This window comes from Stenella coeruleoalba (assembly GCF_951394435.1).
Source record: "Stenella coeruleoalba genome assembly, chromosome: 11".
Classification (NCBI taxonomy): Eukaryota; Metazoa; Chordata; class Mammalia; order Artiodactyla; family Delphinidae; genus Stenella; species Stenella coeruleoalba.
The window spans coordinates 56,014,438-56,037,439 of record NC_137157.1 but is presented as its reverse complement, the minus strand read 5'-3'; positions in this window follow the sequence as shown (position 1 = coordinate 56,037,439).

The following is a 23,002-nucleotide window of genomic DNA, read 5'->3' as shown; positions in this document are numbered from 1 at the left end:
AGGAAAAAATGCATTGTTCATTCTCCAGTTTAATTAGAAATGAACCACATCTGAAGTACCCTTTGCTGGCTTCTTTTATTGCCTGATTCTGCTGTTCATTCCAGCATTATCTTTCAGCCAAGTAGCTTTTGCAGCAGACCTTCACCCAAATCAATGACAAATGGTAGGCAACAATCTTCTATCAGCACTCTGATGTTCTTTATTGTAGAGGTTATAGCAATCAAGCAAATTCACTGTCGAAAAATTGTGGGGTCATTTTCATTTTTTCTCTAGAATCTGGTGTTCATTGTACATTTTAATACTTCCTTTCTTCTTATACAGTTGACACTTGGATAGAGTAAATGTTTATCACAAAACCTGAGATCAGAAGGGCTATTTTTATGATTTATTAAACACATTTGGATTGGATTCATGTGTGGCCCTTGGGATTCTTTGTGTAGTATAGGTCAACATAGGTGGCTTTTCCCATGGTCTATTTCCTCCCAAGTACTAGTGTTGGGCATTTTCCTTTCACACTACCACTGCTCCTTTTGGAATCAAAGGACACACCCCTATTTAGGGGAGCTGTTAATGAATGCCCTGGTCTCATGTGCCCTGGCTGTGCCTGTAGGATCAGTTTGCATGGGCACTCAGGATTCTTGGGGCAAGAGTGATCAACCTTCTCTGAATGAGCTATGCGTAAAGAGCAAGCAACAATTGTAGAAGGCCTTCTATAAACAGTATCAGAGACCAGCAGACATACCTCCCCCAAAAGGCAAAATGATTGACAGTATTAAGGAAAAAGATTTCAAAACTAGGAAATAAGACTAAAAAATAACTGTGTGTCCTTTTAATGTCATAGTGGAGCATTGTCTGACAAGTCTGCCTAGGAGCCATCTGACTATTTAGGGACTTGGAACTTTCTTTGACTTGCTATTGCATATTGACCAGGGTCCAGGGCCTGTAAAATTAGATGTTATCTTGGAAAAAAGAGAAATTGCAATTAACTTGTGTGCAGTAAAGATGCAAATGTAAATATATATACATACATTTACTATATCTATACATATCTATATGTATCTATATATATCCAAATGTTATAGCTTTATTGCCTTTTAAACACTTTTGTCTCTAATTCAGTAATATCATTTCAGCATCCATTCTTTTTTTTTGAAAAGAAACTTGCAAGTCATATGTTTGATATTACATAGTACATATTATTATTAGTTGTACATAGCACATTAAGTCAAATCAATTCTAGTCAACATGCGTATCATATCCAATAGCTCACGAATTTAATCAGCAAGCTGCATGAAACCATCAACCGCTTGGCAGGTGTCCTTCTCACTCCGGTACCATGATTTGTGGGAGCTTCTATTAATGAACTTTATCACACATCTGGTTCTTACTTCAGGACCATCTCACCTAAAATCGCCCACTCTTTCTGCTTAAATAAAACATCTCCATGGACTAGTGACTAATCAGCCCATGTTCACACATAACTGTGGTTTCATGCATTTGGTGTTTTAAAAAAATTTTTTTAACATCTTTATTAGAGTATAATTGCTTTACAATGGTGTGTTAGTTTCTGCTTTATAACATAGTGAATCAGCTATACATTTACATATATCCCCATATCTCCTCCCTCTTACATCTCCCTCCCGCCCTCCCTGTACCACCCCTCTAGGTGGTCACAAAGCACCGAGCTGATCTCCCTGTGCTATGCGGCTGCTTCCCACTTCAGCATCCATTCTTTTGTTGACTGTTTAAACATCTCTCATAGTCTCTTGAGCCACTTTGTCACCTTGCTAGTATTGTCATTAATAAATTAATTCTCTGACACAAGCTCACTATGTATTTCTATTAGAATTAGATGTTTTCTAAAATTATAGTTTGAAATAATTTTAGACTCAGAGAGAAACTGCAAAAATTCCAGAGTTCCCATTAACCCTTCACCTGGATTCCCCCAGTGATAACATCTTATATAACCATAGTATAATAGTCAAAACCAGAAAATTGATATTAGCATAAAATACTCTTAACTATAGACCATATTCAGATTTCATCATTTTTAAAAATAAATTTATTTATTTATTTTTGGCTGCATTGGGTCTTCATTCCTTTGAGCGGGCTTTCTCCAGTTGCAGCGAGCGGGGTCTACTCTTCATTGTGGTGCACGGGCTTCACATTGCGGTGACTTCTCTTGTTGCAGAGCATGGGCTTCAGTGGTTGTGGCACGCAGGCTCAGTAGTTGTGGCTCACGGGCTCTAGAGAGCAGGCTCAGTAGTTGTGACACACGGGCTTAGCTGCTCCGCGGCATGTGGGATCTTCCCGGACCAGGGCTTGAACCCGTGTCCCCTGCATTGGCAGGGAGATTCTTAGCCACCGTGCCACCAGGGAAGCCCTTCATCAGTTTTTTACAAGCAGTCTTTTGTGTGTATAGTTCTGTGAAATTTTATCATACATACATATTTAAGTAACCAGTACCATCAGCAGAATCAAAAATGTTCCATCATCCCAAACAAGCTGCTTCATGCTATCCCTTTGTATTCACACCCTCCATGCAAACCTAATATCCAGCGACCATTGATCTGTTCTCCATCACTATCACCTAGTTATTTTGAGAATGTTATTTAAATGGGATTGTTCCCATATGTATTCTTTTGGCTTTTTTCATTTAGCCTAATTCCCTTGGAATTCGTCCCAATTGTAGTAGGCATCCGTAGTATGTTTCTTTTTATTGTTGCATAGTACTCTATTCCAAGAGTGAACCATGGTTTGCTCATCCATTCATTCATGAAAGGACATTGGGTTGTTTCCAGTTTTTTACTGTTACATATAAAGCTGTTATAAAATCCATGTATTCATGTACAGGAATTTGCTTGTATATAAGCTCTTATTTCTGTAGGTTAAATACTCAGGAGTTGGATGACTGAGTCACATGATAAATGTATGTTTAACTTTATGAGACTGCCAAAATGTTTTCCAGAATATTTGTACCATTTTACATTCCACAAGCAATGTATGCTCTTCATCCTCACCAGCGCTTGTGACAGTGTTTTGTCTTAGCAATTCTAATAGCCATAAAGCGATATCCAATTGTGGTTTTAAGTTGCATCTAATTAATGATCAATGATGTTGAACATCTTTTTGTGAATTTAGTTCATCTGTATATCCTGTTTGGATAAGCACCTGATTAAGTCTTTGCCTGGTTTTTTGTTTTGTTTTGTTTTTTAATTAGGTTGTTTTTGTTCTCTTTAAGTTTTGAGAATTGTTTATATACTCTGGGTATATGGGCATTTGAGTCCGTCTGATGAGTTTTTACTATTTCAGTTGTTGTATTTTTCAATTATAAAATCTCCATTTGGTTCTTCTTTTGATCTTCTATTTCTTTGCTGAGGCAGTTTTCTTATTGATTTCAAGAGAATTTATGGTTGCTTACTAGAGCATTTTTATAGTATCTGCTTTAAAGTTCTTGACAGATAATTCTAGTATCTGTGTTTTCTTAGCATTGTCATCTCCTGTCTTTTCTCATTTGATTTGAGATTTTCTTGGTTCTTGCTATGCTCAATAATTTTAGATTGTATCATGAGTATTTTGAATATTATGCTCTGTACCTCTGGTTTCTATTTAAGTCTTTCATTTGCGCTGGAGTATTTAAGTTCAGAATGCACATCCCCTCCCTCTTTCATGGACTGTGGTTCATACGGCAATTACGAAGCTTTTGCAGTGCTCTTTTGGTCAGCCTTGCTTGTGTACTACAGAGAAATCAATTTGAAACCTGGGTGGTGTTCCATACCCACAGTTCTTCTCTCAAAGTTTTTGCTTTTTGATTATGGTTGGTTTTATGAATGGGCCACTTGGGGATGAGCCTAAGCTTCATACACAGATAAAGGATTCCTTTCTCTAGCTCCCTCCTTTCTGTAATCCCTCTTGCACTCTAGCTGAAAGGGGAAGGATACCAAGTTTCTGCTGTCATTTGCTTAGTGCAGGGTAGGGATTGTCAACAGGGATCCTCCCCAAAGTTCCTATGTTCCATTATCTACGAGATTTTCCCTTTTTATTCCTTTTTTTTTTTGACCAGGCTGCACAGCTTGTGGGGTCTTATTTCCCTGACAAGTGAAAGCACCAAGTTCTAATCACTGGACCGCCAGGGAATTCCCTCCCTTTTTGTTCTAAACAGCTTAGTTTATATTTTGAAACCCTGAATATCAATGGTTTCTCTCTCTTTGTCTAGTAATTCTCTTTTTTCTCAGTGCCACAGGGATGCTTCTGACGGCTTAAAGGCAGGTTCAAGATATATAAGGGAGAGAGAGAACACACACAAATACATATTTGAAAATTTTATATTTCTACAGGCAGTTCTTTTTTAACATCTTTATTGGCGTATAATTGCTTTACAATGGTGTGTTAGTTTCTGCTTTATAACAAAGTGAATCAGTTATACATATGTTCCCATATCTCTTCCCTCTTGCGTCTCCCTCCCTCCCATTCTCCCTATCCCACCCCTCTAGGTGGTCACAAACCACTTAGCTGATCTCCCTGTGCTGTACGGCTGCTTCCCACTAGCTTCTACAGGCACTTCTTAATGTTGAATGCCAGTTAGCTATGGGAATGTATGTTTTTGTTTTTGTTGTTTATTACTATGAACAGCATCGGCCTTCTGTCTACATTGCTATTGACATATCACCCTGGGTGTTTGCTCTAGTATATGCTTGCTGCTTTTATGCTAATGCTCTCTCTGGAGCTGTGCTGTGAAGTGCATGTATGTATTATAAAGTGTATGGTTATAAAGTTTTAGTATTTTTACACAGAAACAATGATGCAATGGAAGATTGCGTTCAGATTTAATATTTGGACACAAATAAGTCACAGATAGGATTAATAGAAGACAGTTTTAGTAGAAGCCACAAGGAATTAGAAGTTAAGCAGCCCTATTTTCAAATCTTAACTCTGCAATATAAATTTGAGGAAATCTACTACTCCCTGAGAGCCCATTTCCTCATTTAGGATGGGAGATGACCACAACAATGGAACGGTTGTTAGGCCTGGATAACATTTTATACAAAGAGACCAACTAAGATACTTCCTGGCACAATGACTGTCAGTTCACTTCTCTAATAAGCATAAAAAGCAAAAAAATGACTATAAGATTTGGTAGTAATATAAATTTAAAATCTAAAACTTAAAAATTATGATCTAAGCCAGAAAATTATTTCGAATCAAAAGGGACTCTCTAAGGGGGGTTGGGGGAGGGCAGAACTGGGAGTTTGGATAAGCAGATGCAAACTATTACATATAGGATAGATAACAGGTCCTACTGTAGAGCACAGGGAACTATAGTCAATATCCTGTGACAAACCATAATGGAAAAGAATATGAAAAGAATATATATGTATAAGTGACTCATAATATAGATGAGTCACTTTGCTGTACAGCAGAAATTAAACAATTTTTTAATTGTTTAATCAACTATAGTTCTGTAACTATAGTTCTGTAACACTGTAAATCAACTATAGTAATAAAATTTTTTTAAATGTTAAAAAAAAGAAAAGGGACTCTGATGCAGCTCCCCCTTTTACAGATAGCAAAATCAGACTCCAAAGGGTTAAGTGACTTGCCAGGTGTATTTCTTGTGTCCAGGAGCAAATCTGGTGCCAGAACTCTGATCTCCTACTCAGTAGACCTTAACACCATGGCACAAACATCCCATACAAAAACCCTCTAAAATGGAATACATTGTACTCATTGATCTCTACAACAGGCCCCAACATACTATAAAATGTGCACATGGCATATAAACTACAACTGTATTGTATCATAAACTGATATCATTAACTGATATGCTAATTGCAACAAACATCTAACTAAAAACACTGATTGCTTTAGAAAACTGGAACTCTTGGGGATGATATAGAAGATTGGGTCATTCAAAAAGGTTATCATGGGAAGCTTAAATAGATACTTTTTCTATTTGTAGACAAATGTTCTTATAGCAAAGAAACATTAAAAAATTATTTCATTGACTATTTCTTGACAAACATGGTTACTGTCTATGGAATGTTTCAAGACATCCGTAGGACTTTGGGAGTACTTGGAAAGACCTGCCTTCTTCTGTGCACCTGCAGCAGTTGCCCCAGCGTAACAGAGGGTACTGACGGAGTTGGGCTGCACGCGGTCCTCTGGCAATCATGGCACCCCCGTTTGCCACAGCTACCTTGCTACCCTCGCCCCTCCTTTGTTTTTCTTCCCTAATATGGGGCACAGTTGCTTTTGTTTATCCTTTCATGGACACTCCATTTCCTCTATCTTGGCGGGCAGAGGGGGAAGAGGGGAAGCTGGACAGTAGCTTTGGGTGGGGTAGGGAACCTGGGGTTGTTTTTAATGGGAAGTACCTCTCGGAGATGCTCATATGGGCTCCTTAGCGTCACATCCCAGACTGCTTTCCATGGAGATAGGGCACTGAGTCTCCCAGTGAGGTTGGAATTGACTCCACCTTAGGGGTCTCCAGTCAGCATCCAGCCCCTTCCCCCCAGGTTGTCAGCAGCACTGATGAGATGCTGTATTTCCACCTAATTCTGGGTATATCAGTGTGTCTTGCACAACCTTAGATCATTAAAGATAAGGTAAACATTTTTTTTTTTTAAGTGCAGAGTGTGGTTCTGTACTAGCTTGAAATTTTATGGAAAGGCTTTTTCAGTTTCTGCCAGCTCATGCCTCATCTGGTACCTTGAGCAAACAACAGCAAACAAATGCGGGACACTGTGTCTACTATCCTTTCTGTTCATTCTCCCACCCATGTCATGGGAATAAACGCTTTCAATTTGTAGGTATTTTTGTTTTCAGGATGTATGTAGCCTTTGTTTAGCATTGTGCTAATACCACCTCCTAGACTGTGACTCAGTTTTGGTGGCTAGTTCTTGCCCTGAAACTAGAGGGTGCTGCAGCTGAAGCTGGGTGGGTTATTTATACATGATGCTTAAATGACCAAAGGTAGCAGGTCCTGTCTGTCTGCAGATCTCTGACTTGACAGTACTTTCCAACCCAGAACCAGCTCCTTTTCTGTTAATCAGAGCAGATGCGGAATCTTCCTAGTGCCTATATATTCTCCAAGCTGTCACTTCACTTATACAAGGATTGTTTCCTTTTGGGCTGTTTCCTCCTAAGACCTATGTGCTCTCATTTTTATCTTTATTGAATCAGATTTTTTGGGCCTAGATTATATTGACCAGTAAAATTCTCTTTGATTTATTGTCCATATTTGAGACAAAACATCCTGTTGGAACTCTGACATTAGTTAAGAATCTCCATTCTGTTTCCCAAAGAGAAGAAAAGTCAAAATAATATTTCTCAGAAAATAACTTTCCTCCCCCCCGCCTTTTTTTTTTTAATTTTATTTTATGGAACGCGGGCCTCTCACTGTTGTGGCCTCTCCCGTTGCGGAGCACAGGCTCCGGACGCGCAGGCTCAGCGGCCATGGCTCACGGGCCCAGCTGCTCCGCGGCATGTGGGATCTTCCCGGACCGGGGCACGAACCCACGTCCCCCGCATTGGCAGGCGGACTCTCAACCACTGCGCCACCACGGAAAGCTCCCTTTCCCCCTTTTTATTCTCCAACATTAGATAATCACAAACAGGACTTTAGCTACTAATCCAAATACGGAGCACCTTGAGCACGATTTGATATTCCTTTTTCATTTCCCATACCATTAAGTGCTCTAAAGAAAGTTGATCATTGCAGCCTTTGCCCCCGACTGCTTTTGTGTGATATGTGTTACATGGTAGCAATTAATCAATATTTGAGTGCTGTTTATCAAAAATCCCACTTAGAATCTTTTCTGTGTTCAGCCTATCATCGAAGAACACTTGGATATGTCTGGCATTCTTGTAAGTTGAGCATTCAGGGGCCCTATTTATGTGGAAACCCCAAATCCTTATATTCTGTAAGATTCTACAAGTAAAATTGTGCTAGTCTGGTTCAAAAGCAGTAGATTCCTGCAAGAGTGCAAATTTGAATACAGCTCCATGCCTGTCACTCAAGTTGTTCTCCATCCAACACTTATAGATTTATATCTTGATCTTTGGGTAAGAAGCCTGTAATAAAAGAGCAAGTGGGACTTCCCTGGTGGCGCAGTGGTTGAGAGTCCGCCTGCCGATGCGGAGGACACAGGTTCGTGCCCCGGTCCGGGAGGGTCCCACGTGCCGCGGAGCGGCTGGGCCCGTGAGCCATGACCGCTGAGCCTGCGCGTCCGGAGCCTGTGCTCCGCAACGGGAGAGGCCACAACAGTGAGAGGCCCGCGTACCACAAAAAAAACAAAAAACAAAGAGCAAGTGAAAACTAAAATTTAGCTTTCTTAAAGCCTCCCCAAAGTATTGAGGGCACGGGGCATCAGAACTGTTGCCGTCAGCACTTATAAAGGCAAAGAGTGATGATGCCATCCTATGGGCCAGAATGAGAGATGATGCCAGAAGTACAGACAGAAGGGACCGTTACATCTCTCAGTAGCTGCTGCAGTGTAGAAATTGGCTGGCACTGGCCCCAGTGGTGTCACCTGCAGTGGCTAGCTGCAGTAGTGTCCACGGTAGCCATAGCAGGGGGCAGAGCAGCCAGCGTGGTACAATCAGGAAGCAAGGGCTTAAGGGACAGGCAGCCTTGGTATGTGTCTCGGGTGGTAGGTAGCAGCAGCAGCAAAACATTCTGTGTGCCTTGGCTTGATAGCTCAGACTTCTTTTCTGGAGCTTGACAGAGACACTGTCTGTTGTAGGTTTCTCCAGAGAAACAGAACTGCTACTCTGGAGGCTGAGAAGTCTCAGGATCTTCTGTCTGCAAGCTAGAGACCTAGAAAAGCAGGTGGTGTCATTCAGTTCAAGTCTGAAGGCCTGTTCTCCAGGGGAGCCAGTGATGCAATCCCAGTCCAAGGGCAGAAGATGAGATGAGGTGTCTAGCTTAGACAGGGAGGCAGGAAATGAGGGGTGAATTCCTTCTTTCTCCAGCTTTTATTCTCTTCAGGCCCTTAATAGATTGGATGCTGTCCACCCATGCTGAGGAGGGCAGTCTACTTTACTGAGTCCACGGATTCAAATGCTAGTCACATCTGGAAATAGCCTCACCAACCAGGCGCACCTGGAAATGTTTAATCTGGGCACCATGTAGCCAGTCAAATGAATGCATAAAATGAATCCCCATGTCATCAGAATTAGCTAAGGCAGAAGAGGAGCCAAAATGTAGCCTGGAGGGTTGATTTATGGCATGTTCATTGTGTACTTCTTGGGAAATCTCAACTCTATGGCAGAGTTTGAAGAAAACTGGTTTTAATGATAGGAGATGGGGAAAATTCAGGAAAATAATGGTTTTGTGACCCACCCCCCATCTCTCTGCAGGCTGGTGTGTCCAGGGAAAGATAGATCACATTTCCTTAAAGAGTTATGACTCTGTTATTTTTCAAAGGGAGCTTTAGAGAGAGATAAAGAAAGGTAGAAAAGGCCACTTGAGAGACATGTAATTTGGGGAGAAAAAGAACGGTCTTTCTTGTTTGATTTGCTGCTGTTGAGGTAGTTTCAGACCATTTTATAATATCGGCTGGTAAAGAATCGTAATTCTTTTTTCTGCAGACACTGTTAAACGGGTAGATAACTGTATTGAGTTGTCTGAACTGTGACTTGAGTCCTATACCCCAAAGACACATATATAAGGAAATTATATTTTTATTTTCTTCCTGAAAAGTCCAAATAACTCCCCCTTCTACTCTCCAAGAGAGTATGCACCGGGGAGTCTAATTCTCATGGCAAAAAATGTGTGTGAGCTTTTCTTTATGTAATAAATTCCCCTCAGGTAGTTTAAATGTTTACTACCTAGGGGCAGAAAAAATTTTAAATGAAGCAGGTGACACACTGAAAATGACGCAGTTCCATTTGGAAGCATAACTGCCAACAGTCTTTGTGATTTTTAACTTTTATCATGAGAGCTGAACACAGTATCTTTGTGAATTTCTCTCTTCCACGACACAAACCCTCCCTCTCTGTCCTCCAGACAGCATTAGCAGATCCTGTCTACTGAAGATCAAAAATGAGACTAAAACACCTCTGAGGCAATAAAATCGATGAATAAAGATTTGATTTACAGTTCAAATTCTACTTTCCGTGACACATCTAGGTGAGGTTTCCCCACCTGCATTATTCCCTGCAGGGCTTGTTAACTGTTCCTCTAAACTAAGATGCATTGAAGAGTCTGTGTCCATTTTTTACATGTTTACTGAATACAAAAACGGTGGTTTTCTTTAGAAAACCAAGTTCAACTTCTGAAACCACGATGGTAACCAAGCTTGAAGGAATTTTATGAAAAAAAAAAAATCTCTCCATATCTGTCTAGATATATAGACAAGTCTGGGAAAAAAGACACACACACACATACATATACAAACACTGTATAAATACAGACATGTATAAATGTATGGATAGATAGATAGACGGACGGATAGATATAGGTAGATAAAATGAAATGAGACTCTCTAAGATAAACACACACACATACACAGACACACAAAGATTAGGGACTGAAAATTTGCATAACTCAGAGGAAACTTCGCTGTTCTAAAATATACCAAACTATTTACTTGTAATCCAAGAAACATTTTTGTATATATTTAAGAGGACCTAGCAAATGCACCCCACTTCCCTGAGTTCACTTACAGATGGCAAAACACAATCCCCTTAACACCAAAACAGGTGGACGAGGCTCACGTGTGAAGCACCCTTGTACTCCTTAAAAATGAACCGTAGTGTTAGATCTTTTCTGTATAGCTACAAGCAGTGCTATGCATTTCAGCCCTCCCAAGGGAGAGCTCTTGGAACCAAATTTTCCTAATATGAACATGTGTAACTATATTGACTTGAAGGTTTCCTGTATGCCAGAGCCTCTGCTAAGCACTACATATAAATCAATTCGTTCATAAAATATGTAGCAGATACTGATAGTCTTTATTGATTATATATACTGATGAAAAAACTGTGATATTGAAAAGTTCACTATCTTGCCTAAAGTCAGGGAGTTTATTATAGATAAGCAAACTAAGGCTCAGAGTTTAAGGAACTTGCTTAAGGTCTGAAAGCTCGGGATCAAATGCAGGGCTGCTATAATCAACAACCCAATCTGTTTCACTTCACCACATTGCCTTGCAAGGGAATGCAGTAGGCATAGTTTAAATGTTTACCTTCCCAAAGCTCCTCAGAAAACTGCCCTTATCTGAACCTTCTGAAGGGCAGCAGGTGTACTTTATATCACAAGACCCCACACCAAAAGTTAACTGGATCAGGAGTGACCCCTGACACAATGGTGAGCACCCATAGATTGCCTGGTTAACTATGATTTGTGAGGCTTGGGTCAGGAAGATGAGATCAGTTAATTGGAGTTCTTTGAAGAATTGCAACAAAGAAACTGAGAGACTGGAATTTAGGTGTGGTGGGTCATTATTATAAAGGATTCTCTGATGTTGAGTAAATCTCCTGAAGCCATGATAATTATTGAGAAACTTCAAAAGACAAGGTGAACTTCAGAAAACCCAGCACGTGATGCTATTTTCTGTATACACACTGAATTTAAACACAGAGCTTTATGTTCACTAAGAAAAGTTGTATTTTTTAGCAAATAAGTTAGCAAGTGAATGTGTATAATACTAAAAACATATAAGTAAAATTGATAAGATATTTTAAAAGTTAGATTTTAAATTTTACATTATAGTTAATTATATGATTTAATAAAATAATATTTAAAACTACCATTTTTTATTGGCCATGAAACTTAGTTAAATATGTGTCTTTTAAATATGTTTAAAATGTAAAGAAAAAAGTTACCTCATTTTTTTCTCCCTTAAAGTATGGATGTTACTTAGCAAGCATTGTTAAGGAATCAGTTGCAAACTAGAATAAATTAACTTCTTTTTTCAGGCACTGAATTGCCCTTTAAAAATGATAATTGGTGAGTTAAAAAAAGTTCATGTGAGTTTGCCCTTTGCATGGCTGTCTATCAATATTTGTCAGATTTTATATAATGAAATGACCTTGGTATTTCTCTAGCATATCATATACCAATGACTATCAAAATTTGATAACTCTTTTTAACATAGAGATATTTTTTAATAAAACTATTTGCTTGAATAATCATCATCATCAATGATAATGGGGGGGAAACAGAAAGCAAAAGAAGAAATTATTTCAAAACCCAGTAAATAAAAAGGCAATAATGTTCTGAAGGTGGGGTGAGAAAATTAGATTTAGTGTATGAAAATTTAGGGAAGATATATGTAATGATTACTTGGATATTGGGAACATTCTATAAATACTCATCAATTTTCATAAGCATGTTTTTCAGAAACGCTAAAGATCATATGTCAACAGTTAATATTTTTGGTTTATAAATGAAAATACTTCACACATTTGCCGAAATTTTATTGACTGTGAGCTGTTAGAAGAGCTTTTATATATCAAGGATCTCTGACTACCTTGGTTTACGTGTGACACTTTTATTTTTCTGTATGTAGCTTCAAAAATCGCCGTTTAGTTTTCTCTCCTTTTTGTTTAGTAGATATCAAACAAGGCTATTCAGAGATTTCCAGCTAATGCTTTTATAACAACCTCCTGAAAGAGTACTTACCTGAAAGCAACAAGAATATGAGATATACACAAATGAGACATTTATTAAATTAGTAACCATGTCTATTTTCAAAAAGATATATCCATATTTTATAACTGAGGGCTCTTTAAGAAAAATATAGTTTTCAAGGAGTTAGTAAAATAGGACAAAAGATACAACTTTCATCAAAATTCTTTGTTATTAACATTTTTTGTCATGGCCTGATTTTTTCGTCTAATCTTGTCCAATTTGCTTTTTGATATCAAATTTATAATCACTAGAGAATGGGGGCCGGGCACACATTTAGAATACCTCAGATAAGGTTTTAGAACGCTGAAGTAATGTATACCTTAAATGTTCATGTTTTTCCTTCTACAAGCCAAAAAATCCCAACTCCTAATAATGTTTCAGAGAATAACTCTTATAACCAAGAATGATATTTGGAATTATCACAATAATAGGATGCCATGGATAATGACATATGATATTCAATACAACTGAACTGGTGAAGTGTACAGTGTTAAAAAAAAAAAAAAAAAGACCTAAGGCTTTTAACTTAATTCATGTTAAGGAATAAATTCCTTGCAGCAGATGTATTGGAAATAACCTGTCTGATTTGGTGGACTGTTGTTTAAATAACTAGCTGGTATCTATTTGTAAGTAAGTGACAAAGTGACAAGTTTGAGTTAGATAGCTACTTGCTTAGAACTGCTACCTACCTGCATACTGGGGAATACTGTTTGTTTTACCTAAGCAGATGTTTCGATTGACTTGAATAGGATAATTAAGTATGCACACACTAAATATTTGTGAGGTTCAAACATGTACTGATTGCTAGACTCCAGTTAAATAAATGAGCAAATCATAGAAGATATCATGTGTGTAGATTTTAGCCTAGTAAATAAGTTCCAATTAATTTAAGTGGGGAAATCCTTCAATTAAAGGATGAAATCCTTCAATCCCGGTTTTCCTTTAAAAATCAACAAGAAGAAACAGTCTTAAAGCATAGCAACAATTCTTGGTACCCTCATTTCACGTGACTGATAAAACCAACTATCTATCCAGGCAAATGGAATGCATTATTTTTGTGGGGACAATTGGACAATTACATCACCAATGGGTAGTAGGCTAACGTAGACCAGAAGAATAATTAGGAATAAGTCACTTCATCCACATTGGTTTGGTTCTCTGGAATGAGATTTTTATCACTGACAGTGCGTTTTGTCTCATGTCTTGCTCTCTGGTTTTATTATCTTGCACTTTACACAATGACACATGATGGCCTGGTCCTGCACATCCAAACAATGGCATATCCAGCCAGGTACCTGCTTTCTGTGTTCTAGCTTCTTCGTGTGCATCTGAGTGGATAATGCAGGCACTTAGTGAAGGAGCGTCATCTTTAATCAGGGGCCAGGGAGTAAGAAGATTCTTCATTCTTGGCTACAAATCCAATACTTTATTCTAATTTATCTTTTATAGAGTTGATATTTTGATCCCCATTTCTTTCCTCATAATTATTCTTGGTTGTTTAGAACCTGTAAGGGAAGAGAAATGAGCAACTGACAATAATCTCTTACAATTTACAGTCAGCTAGTCACCTGCTTAGCAAGATGGGTGGAAAAGATTGAAGCAGAAAGATAATAGCTCAGTAGCCAACAGATTCAACTTTAAAATTTTTTTTACTGTGTCTAGGACCTCATTTCCTCTTTTTTACTTTGAATGTATATGTCATTCCTAAGTCTTCAAGTAGAATGATAATTCTATTTGCCCTCATTTGATTCTTACAGTTTTCATAATTATATCTATAAGAAGAGGGAATTTAAGTAAGAGCAGAGAAAATACCAACCATATAAAAATGCCAATTTGGGGCAATTATAAATAAAGCTGCTCTAAATAGTCATGTGCAGGTTTTTATGTAGACATAAGTTTTCAATTCATTTGAATTGAAATAACTGCGAGCATGATTGCTGGATCACATAGTAAGACGATAGTTAGCTTTATAAAACAGAGATGTATCTAAGCTACTAGCTCTGAGATGAGCACAGTATAGGGAAATGAAATATTTTTGAGGGTGATAAAGTAAACTTTTGATTATTATGTCTGCTTCTCCTTAAGATAGGTCTTCTTTTGGCCAGAGGAGTAATTTCATTCTAGCTTGTAAGTTGGTATTGTTTATTGATTAATGAAACTCAACTGTCACTCTGTCCTTTGAAATTAAAAATGGAAAAGATGTTTTGATTGTCCCAACCTATAGTCTGTCGCTATTCTAAGGTCCTACTCAAGATTTCTGTTAATTTCCAGGGGCTTTTCATTTTTAGAATTAATTCTGCTTCTGAGTTTCTGGTACCTTTGAACTATCTATTTCACTTGTATCTCACAGTGCTTAGCTGTCATTCTCTCGCTGTTCTTACATGAACATAGAATTCAATCTCTTTCTAAGGTTCTCCCCCCCCAGCTCACCACACACACACACACACACACACACGCACACACACACGGGCACACACACATATAAATACATTAAAAGGAACTTCACACAAAGCACTTGTGGGAAGAACATATTTTTTGAGGAAAACAGGGTTTTCCTACCATGGAGTTGCTCATCCCCTTTTCCTCTCAAGACTCTGCTAAGAACCCACTTTTTTCTCTTCATTAACCCCCCACTCTTCGGTTCCTTCACAGATACTCAAATCACCTTGTTATGCAGAACAAGTTAGTTCTCTAAATTACGCTTGGCACGACTCCAGGCTTAATTTTACACATCCAAAGACTCCAAGCCTTTGCTAAAACAATGGGCTATTTATGCCCATTCTTCCCCTTCAGTAGCATGGAAAAGCGGGCAGAAGTTTTGACAGTTCAGTTTTTTCTATTCTCTCATCCCTGTCAATCTCTGAATAAAAGGGTAGAGATCTATTTTCCCTTTAATGTGAAATATGGTATCCCTTAAGAGGGATTAAATAGTGATAATTAGTTTCATCTTTATGTATTTTCTTCTATTATCTAAATATCAGAAAGCTTTTCCAAACTGCTTTCCATAATTACAGCCACATTTTTCATCAGTGTTTACAAACTTTACCATAGGTGAAATTTACTCCAAAATATGTTCCATTAAGTTAAGTAGGAGGCGATAACGTGTTGGGCCGTATTAACGACTCTTGTTCTGAGAATGACGTGTCTTCCCTTTCTGAAACCCATACACAGACACAGACATACACTCCACAGGAAAAGTTCAGAGGGCTTGAAAACTACCTAACAGAATATTCATGTGATTTTTCATTAACGTTATCAATTAGGGCCATCGGTTTTCATTAGTATGTTTACTAATAACTAAGGAGATCATTACACACACACACACACACACACACACACACACACACACACACAAACATATATCTGTGATGGGGATTTTACAGGGGAGAACCGACCTACAAAAGCAGAAGGGACTTTTCAGGCATCATACGAGTGTGGAAGATGTGAAGAACAGAAAGTGAGTTTTATATGTGGACAAGAGGAGGTGCTAGAGGAGGTGTTCAGCTTGCTCTAATTTACCTTCATCTCTTGCTCTGCCACGTCACCAGCTTCCTCCTGTGCTGTGTTGTGTTTTCCTTGCTGTACTTCTTCCTTTCCTCGAGCATGCTCTCACTGTCACTGTAGGGCCTTTGCACAGGCTCATCTTTCTTCCGGGACTACTCAATTACCACCTCAATTGCTTGTCCTCCAACACTTCGCCCACACTTCCAAGGGCTTTTACCTTTTTTTTTCAATCTCAGTTTAATTAAATCATACTCAGAGGTCTATTCCTTCCTTTCTATCTAAATTAGGTATTTCTACCATCTTGTGTTTCTTTTGTAGAAAATATTATTTTTTTCATATCATATTTTTTTCATATCATTTGGTAAAATACATTAGTGTATTAATATAAAACTAATTATAAAATAATCATGATGAAATTTTGTTTGATTTGCTTGTTTCATGCTGTCTTTTTAAAAAAATTTATTTTTATTTTTGGCTGTGTTGGGTCTTCGTTGCTGCACGCGGGCTCTCTTTGGTTGCAGTGAGCAGGGGCAACTCTTCTTTGTGGTGCGCGGGCTTCTCATTGCAGTGGCTTCTCTTGTTGTGGAGCACGGGCTCTAGGTGCCGTGGGCTCAGTAGTTGTGGCACACGGGCTTAGTTGCTCCGCGGCATGTGGGATCTTCCCAGGCCAGGGCTCGAACCCATGTCCCCTGCATTGGCAGGCGGATTCTTAACCACTGCGCCACCAGGGAAGCCCCTCATGCTGTCTTTCTCACTATGCACTAAGGTCCATGAAGGCAGAGACCACGATCCCCATTGTTGCCCCATGAAGGCAGAGACCATGATTACCATTGTTGCAGTCTGTCCTACCACATTGTCTATGTAAATAGTTATTGAATAAATGAACACAGATGGAAAAGAACATGAGAACAGGTTACAAATGGTAATATACATTGTGCCAGGCTTAAGCAATACATTATATTTGCATATTGTTAAATAAGCCTTCTTAAGCAATACATTATATTTGTTCAGAGGGATTTGATTTCAGTGGTTAAACCGCACAAGTAAGAGAAGGCTTGCTAAAGGTGAGATAGTTGCCCATTATTTTGGAAAATATCAAATTTGGGCTTATTGATGGCTGTAAGGAAGTTCACTCTACTCCTGCATCACGGTCAGAATGTGCTCTTCTGGTCCTGCCCTGGATGTGCAGGTTGTTGAAGACACTGTCACACAGCATTAGTTCATGCCTTTAACAGTCGCAGCTGGCAATCTCTGCTGGGGGGTAGGGGCAGGGCAGAAGAAATTTTTGTAGTGTTATTCATAACGTGAATCTTGAGGCTATGTTGTCAAGCAACGTTATAAGGAAAAAGGTCTCCGTGGACAGAGAAAGATGTTAACTTATTTTAAATGGAGTTGTTACTCAAAAATAACTAAAGCATTATGGAGCACTAAAGTACTAACGGAAGGTTTGCACATATCGATTATGCGTCATCATCTGTCTTGTTAGCATTTTGAACATAACACTTGTAATTTGACAGTGCTGTAAACATTACTTTAAGTAAGATGATGAGAATATATACAGTTCTAAAGATTCTTTTGGTGATGTTATGCTTACTTGATGCAATAACAACTAAATTATTCTCATTTAGAATGCACTGATTTTCTGTCTTTGGGGAACTCTAATTACCTTCAAGATAAGAGACAAGCAGCCTTGCTTCCACACTGAATGCACAACTCTTCACAGTTTATGCTGCTTTCAAATGCCATCTTCTTAAACCAGTATCTTTATTTTAACTCTGGGGAATTTAAATTAAACATGCCAAGCTATTGTAAATGTAATTAGTTACGTCCACAAAGGAGCCGTATTTTGAGGTTTGGGCAATGAGTTACTCCGATTAAAGGAATTCAGTTGAAACATATCAAATGAAAGGAAGGGGCCCTGAAATTTTGTTTTTCATATCTTTCCAGAGGTAATTCAAAAAAAAAAATCCTTTCAGTAATACAAAAAGGCATCTCATTCATAATCCTCTAATTTCACTATGTAACTCTTCCAACCTCTTTGCCTTGTAAGTTTTTAACTCCTAAATTCCAAAATCTCCACCTACACTCATGTTAACAGGAATGTTCACACATTGGAAGAGCTCCCTGAAACTTCCATCTTCTGAACTCAACTTCTCTACTTCCCTCTCTGACTTAATCACTGCTTTTAAGCCCACTCCTTGGCCTCATTAAACTTTTGTTTCCTCAGTCCGTGCCTGTTCCCCAACCTATCAGCCCCTTCTGAATTTAATTTGCTTTCCTCACTTGTCTAGACATCATAGTCAATCTTGACAGTGACTACTTCCAGAACCCCTGTACCTTCTGCCCTCACCCCACCTTCAGTTTTATGCGATTGTAACTTAAAAACTCCAGCATGTACGTTCTCTACTCACAGGTTTTGTAACAGCACTTGAGAAAAGCATGACCCTCTGCTAGTTCTCTAGAGACTCATTCCATCTCAACTCAGTTGCCACTTACTCATCCTTCGTTGACTCTTCACAATTTATTTTCCAAATGATACTCTTTGGCCCATCAACTGTAATTCTCCTATCTTCCCCTTTATTTAGTATATTATTCTGACTTTTTGATCAACAGAATTCATTGATCTGTGAGGGAAAGTACCTAACCTCCTCAAAATAATTCCTTTTCTCTACATTTTTTCCCACTTCCCGCTTTGCATCAGAAGAAAGAGTATAAAGGCCTCCTTCTTAAGACTTATCGTTTCAATGGTCTTTCTTTACATCATTTTTTATCTTCTCTAAAACCTTGCTTATTTGATTCTACCCTCCTTCTTGAACATTGACTATTTCTCCGTTGTTTCCTTCCTTGTACCCATAAACGAACCTTCTCAAATGACTTATCAAAAAGAATAACAAGTTCAAAATCCTCCTTCAACCCCACAATCATGTGAAGCTCTTCACTCTCCTGTTTTAACCATTTTCCTTAAAGATACTATATTTGTGTATTAGATTGTTTAAACAACCTAATCACCTATCGTTTAATTGATGAGTTTAATCCATTTTATTTATTGTAATAGCCATTGTGTTAGAGTTTATTTCTGCTCTCTTATTTTATATTTTTAAATATGTTGCTTCCTTTATTGATTTTGGTTTTATCTTTCCTACTTTCCTTCAGATAGAATCTTTTTCAGAAAGGTAAATACTGTACTTAATGTGCTCTCATGTTCTTTCGATTAGCTTTTGTCTGTATCCTTTTTCTTGACAACCTTTTTTAAGCAACAATAAACTTCCCCCCAAACTGATCACAATTAGTTGACCTATCTTTTGCAGCATTCCCTTTAACCTGTTTCATATGCAAGTACATCCTCCAAAACTATTACCAATGTGGGATCTTAGATGACGCATTTCCTTGTAATGTATGTCTGAGAGTATTTTTATTACGTTCTCATAATTGAATGACTTTCACTGTATAAGCATTCTAGGTTTAAAGATTTTACTTTTATTAATACTTAAAAAATGATTTCTTCTTCTTGGACTCTATATTGCTGTTGAGCAGTGTGCAGTCAAGCTACATGTAATTTCTCTGTAAGCAGTCTCATCTTACTTTCTGTAAGCTTTCAGAAATGATCTTCCTTTGGTAGTCCTAAATTTAAAATTAATGTATCTCTGTGAGTTTTTCCACAAACCACCCCCCCCATTTCATACTCTAAGAACTTCTTCAATCTGAGATCTTTGTTTTTCTTGAATTCTGCCACCTGTAAATGCATAATCTATTTTTCTCTTGGCCCTCAGATGCATGATTTGATTTAATCATAGCCTATATTCATGATACATCACCATCATTTGTCCATGCATGGTCTTCCTTTTTATTTATATATTTAATAATTTAACGAGCAACTATGAATGTAGAATCCATCCCAATATTTAAAATATTTCTAAGTAACTTATATCCCCTCAGATGCTCTTTCTCTGGCTTATAGCATCTGAACCCTGTCTGCCCCTTTCCCCCAAACCAGGTAACCAATATTTTCAATGTTGTATTTATTATATACTGTATTTTATATTTTTATACATGTATCAGAAATAATTTATCAAAATTATTTTCATAATATATATAATCATAATGTTATTTACTTGTAGTTTATTAATTTTGACATCTTTTAAATATTCCAGTTTGTCAATATAGGGGTTATTTATTCATTCTGTTGTTGATGAGTATTTGGATTGTTTGCATTTATTTGTTACCATGAACAGTGGTGCTTAAAACATTCTGATCCAAGGTTCCTGGAACACATACAAGAGTTTCTCTTACGTGTATGTATAGTTATAGTACTGATGGCTTGTAGAGTATGGAAATGTTAAACTTTACAAGATAATTCCAAATTGTTTTCCAAAGAGGTTGGACTAACTGATAGTTCGTTAGAAATATACGTTTGTCATTGAGGTAATATCTATTTTAAATCTTGGGATTTAAACTTTTACAATCAATGCTTATAAAATGAACACATCAACGTCTTGTTTTCCATGTCCCTGATGTGCTATATGCTTTTTTATGTTTATTGATCATATATATTTACTCTTGGGTGAAATGCCTATTCATGTTTTGCCCAGTTTTCTGTTTTTTAAAAAAATCTTTTTACGTTGCTTTTTTTCACTTTGTTTTAGGTGACTTTGTGTGGCCTCTCCCGTTGCAGAGCACAGGCTCCAGACGCGCAGGCTCAGCGGCCATGGCCCACAGGCCCAGCCGCTCCGCGGCATGTGGGGTCTTCCCGGACTGGGGCACGAACCCGTGTCCCCTGCATCGGCAGGCGGACTCTCAACCACTGCGCCACCAGGGAAGCCCTAAGGTGACTTTTAATAATTAAAAATTCTTCATTTGAGGGGCTTCCCTGCTGGCGCGGAGCGGCTGGGCCCGTGGGCCATGGCCGCTGAGCCTGCGCGTTCGGAGGCTGGAAAAAAAAAAAAATTCTTCATTTTAGTGAAGTAAAATGTATTAATTATTTTCATTTTGTGGTTGGCACTTACATGCCTTGTTTAAAAAAATCGTTCGTTATCACAGACTGAGAAATATACTAATACATTTTCTTCTAAAAGCTTAAAATTTATGCCTTTGAAGTATGAGCTACTAATTCATTTAGAGTTGATTTTTGTGATGGTGTGAGATACTTATTTTCTTTTTCTTTCCTATATGGATAACTATTAATTCAAACTCATTTGTTTAATAATCCCACCCCTAAACTGTACCTTGCTACATCCTCTCTGTCATCTGATAAAATTCCAGATAGGCATGATATGCTTCTGTTTCAGTTGTCAGTTTGTCTAGCACTGCGCCAGTAATCATGCTTTCAAGAACTATCACTTTATAGTCAGTCTATTTTATAGGGCAAATCCTTTCTCCTCCTATTTCCTTCTTCACAGAAGTCTTGGCTAATTTTAGCACTTTGGTCTTTAAGATCAATTTAAAAATCAATTTGTCAAGTCCCGTGAATAACCCTACTAGAACTTAGACTAACATTTTATCAATGTAATAGATAAACTTGGGGAAAATGGCATCTTTAAACCCTTCTCTCCTTGTCCTTAAGCAGTAAAGGATTCTGAATATTCGATCAGTTGGTACAGAACACATCCACCTGGAACACACTTTGACCCTGTGATCAAATTGCAAACAGCCAAAAGATAAACTCAAAACATGAGGAAACTTTAAAGTTGTACTTAAAGGACAAAAGCAAATTTCTTCATTGTTGGATGCTATGAGCACTGCTAATTTTTTTCGAAGGAAAGTCTGATTTGGGAACATAAATATAGATTTTAAAATCGCTCTCATCTATCCACTGTAAAGCGGGAAGTTTGCAGCATGGATAATTAACATATACAGATATGTGTATGGACTCTTTAACCCGTGGAGCTCACATAAAGCTATTTTTGATATAGAAATATAACCCTGGAGTCCCAGAAACAGCCACAGATGCAACATTCTGCTGTCGAAGGCAGCATTGTGCCACTTAACGTTATCCATAGACAATTACCAAAGATCATTACTTCCTATCACCTTCTGTACCAGAACATTTACCAGAGCTAACAAATAGCAAAACTGACTGAATGGAAATTATCCTTCTGTTTCTCTCCTAACCATCTTGATTTGGAACAATTAAACAGTATAAATATAGGCAGAAAAGAAGGAAGTGATTAAGTTTGGATTGTAAAGCCACTAGAAAACTACTCGGTTCAAAGTTATTAGTTTCCTTAACCACCCGAGAAAATCAATAATTTAAGCAATGGATTCCATAATTTCCCCAAATGTGTAGGAATGTTTTGTAAACGGTAGTAAAACCATTATCCCTCTTTATCCAGGGAGAATAAAATTTCAGTCATCTAATCAATACTTCAATATATGAGATACAAGTTACTTCCATAAAATATATCTTTCTAAATTTCTACCTCTGGATTCAACCCAACCTTCAAGGCCCAACTAAATGTAATATTACCCTTCCCTAGTCAACCACAACAACAAAAATATGTGATGTCCTCCCCTAATCCCCATGCCACCTTATACCTATTATGACACCAATAACGTTTTACTTGTCCCTATAATAACTTTTGGATTGTCTCATTTCACACATCTACTGTCAAGGGCAGAGAAACTATTGGTAATATTATTTTTAATGGCAATTTCATAGGTTCAACCAGTGAAGTGTAGAATCTGTCTCAGCATAACACTCAAAAAACATGTCAGCCTATTAAATACTGGTATACCAAGAGAGAGCAATCTGTTGGCTTTCTCAAGTGACCAAATGTGATGATTTGTGTATCTGCATTTAATATTTGGGTCACTACGATGTGAGTTATTGACACTAATAGGAAAGGACAAACAAGGATTATCACT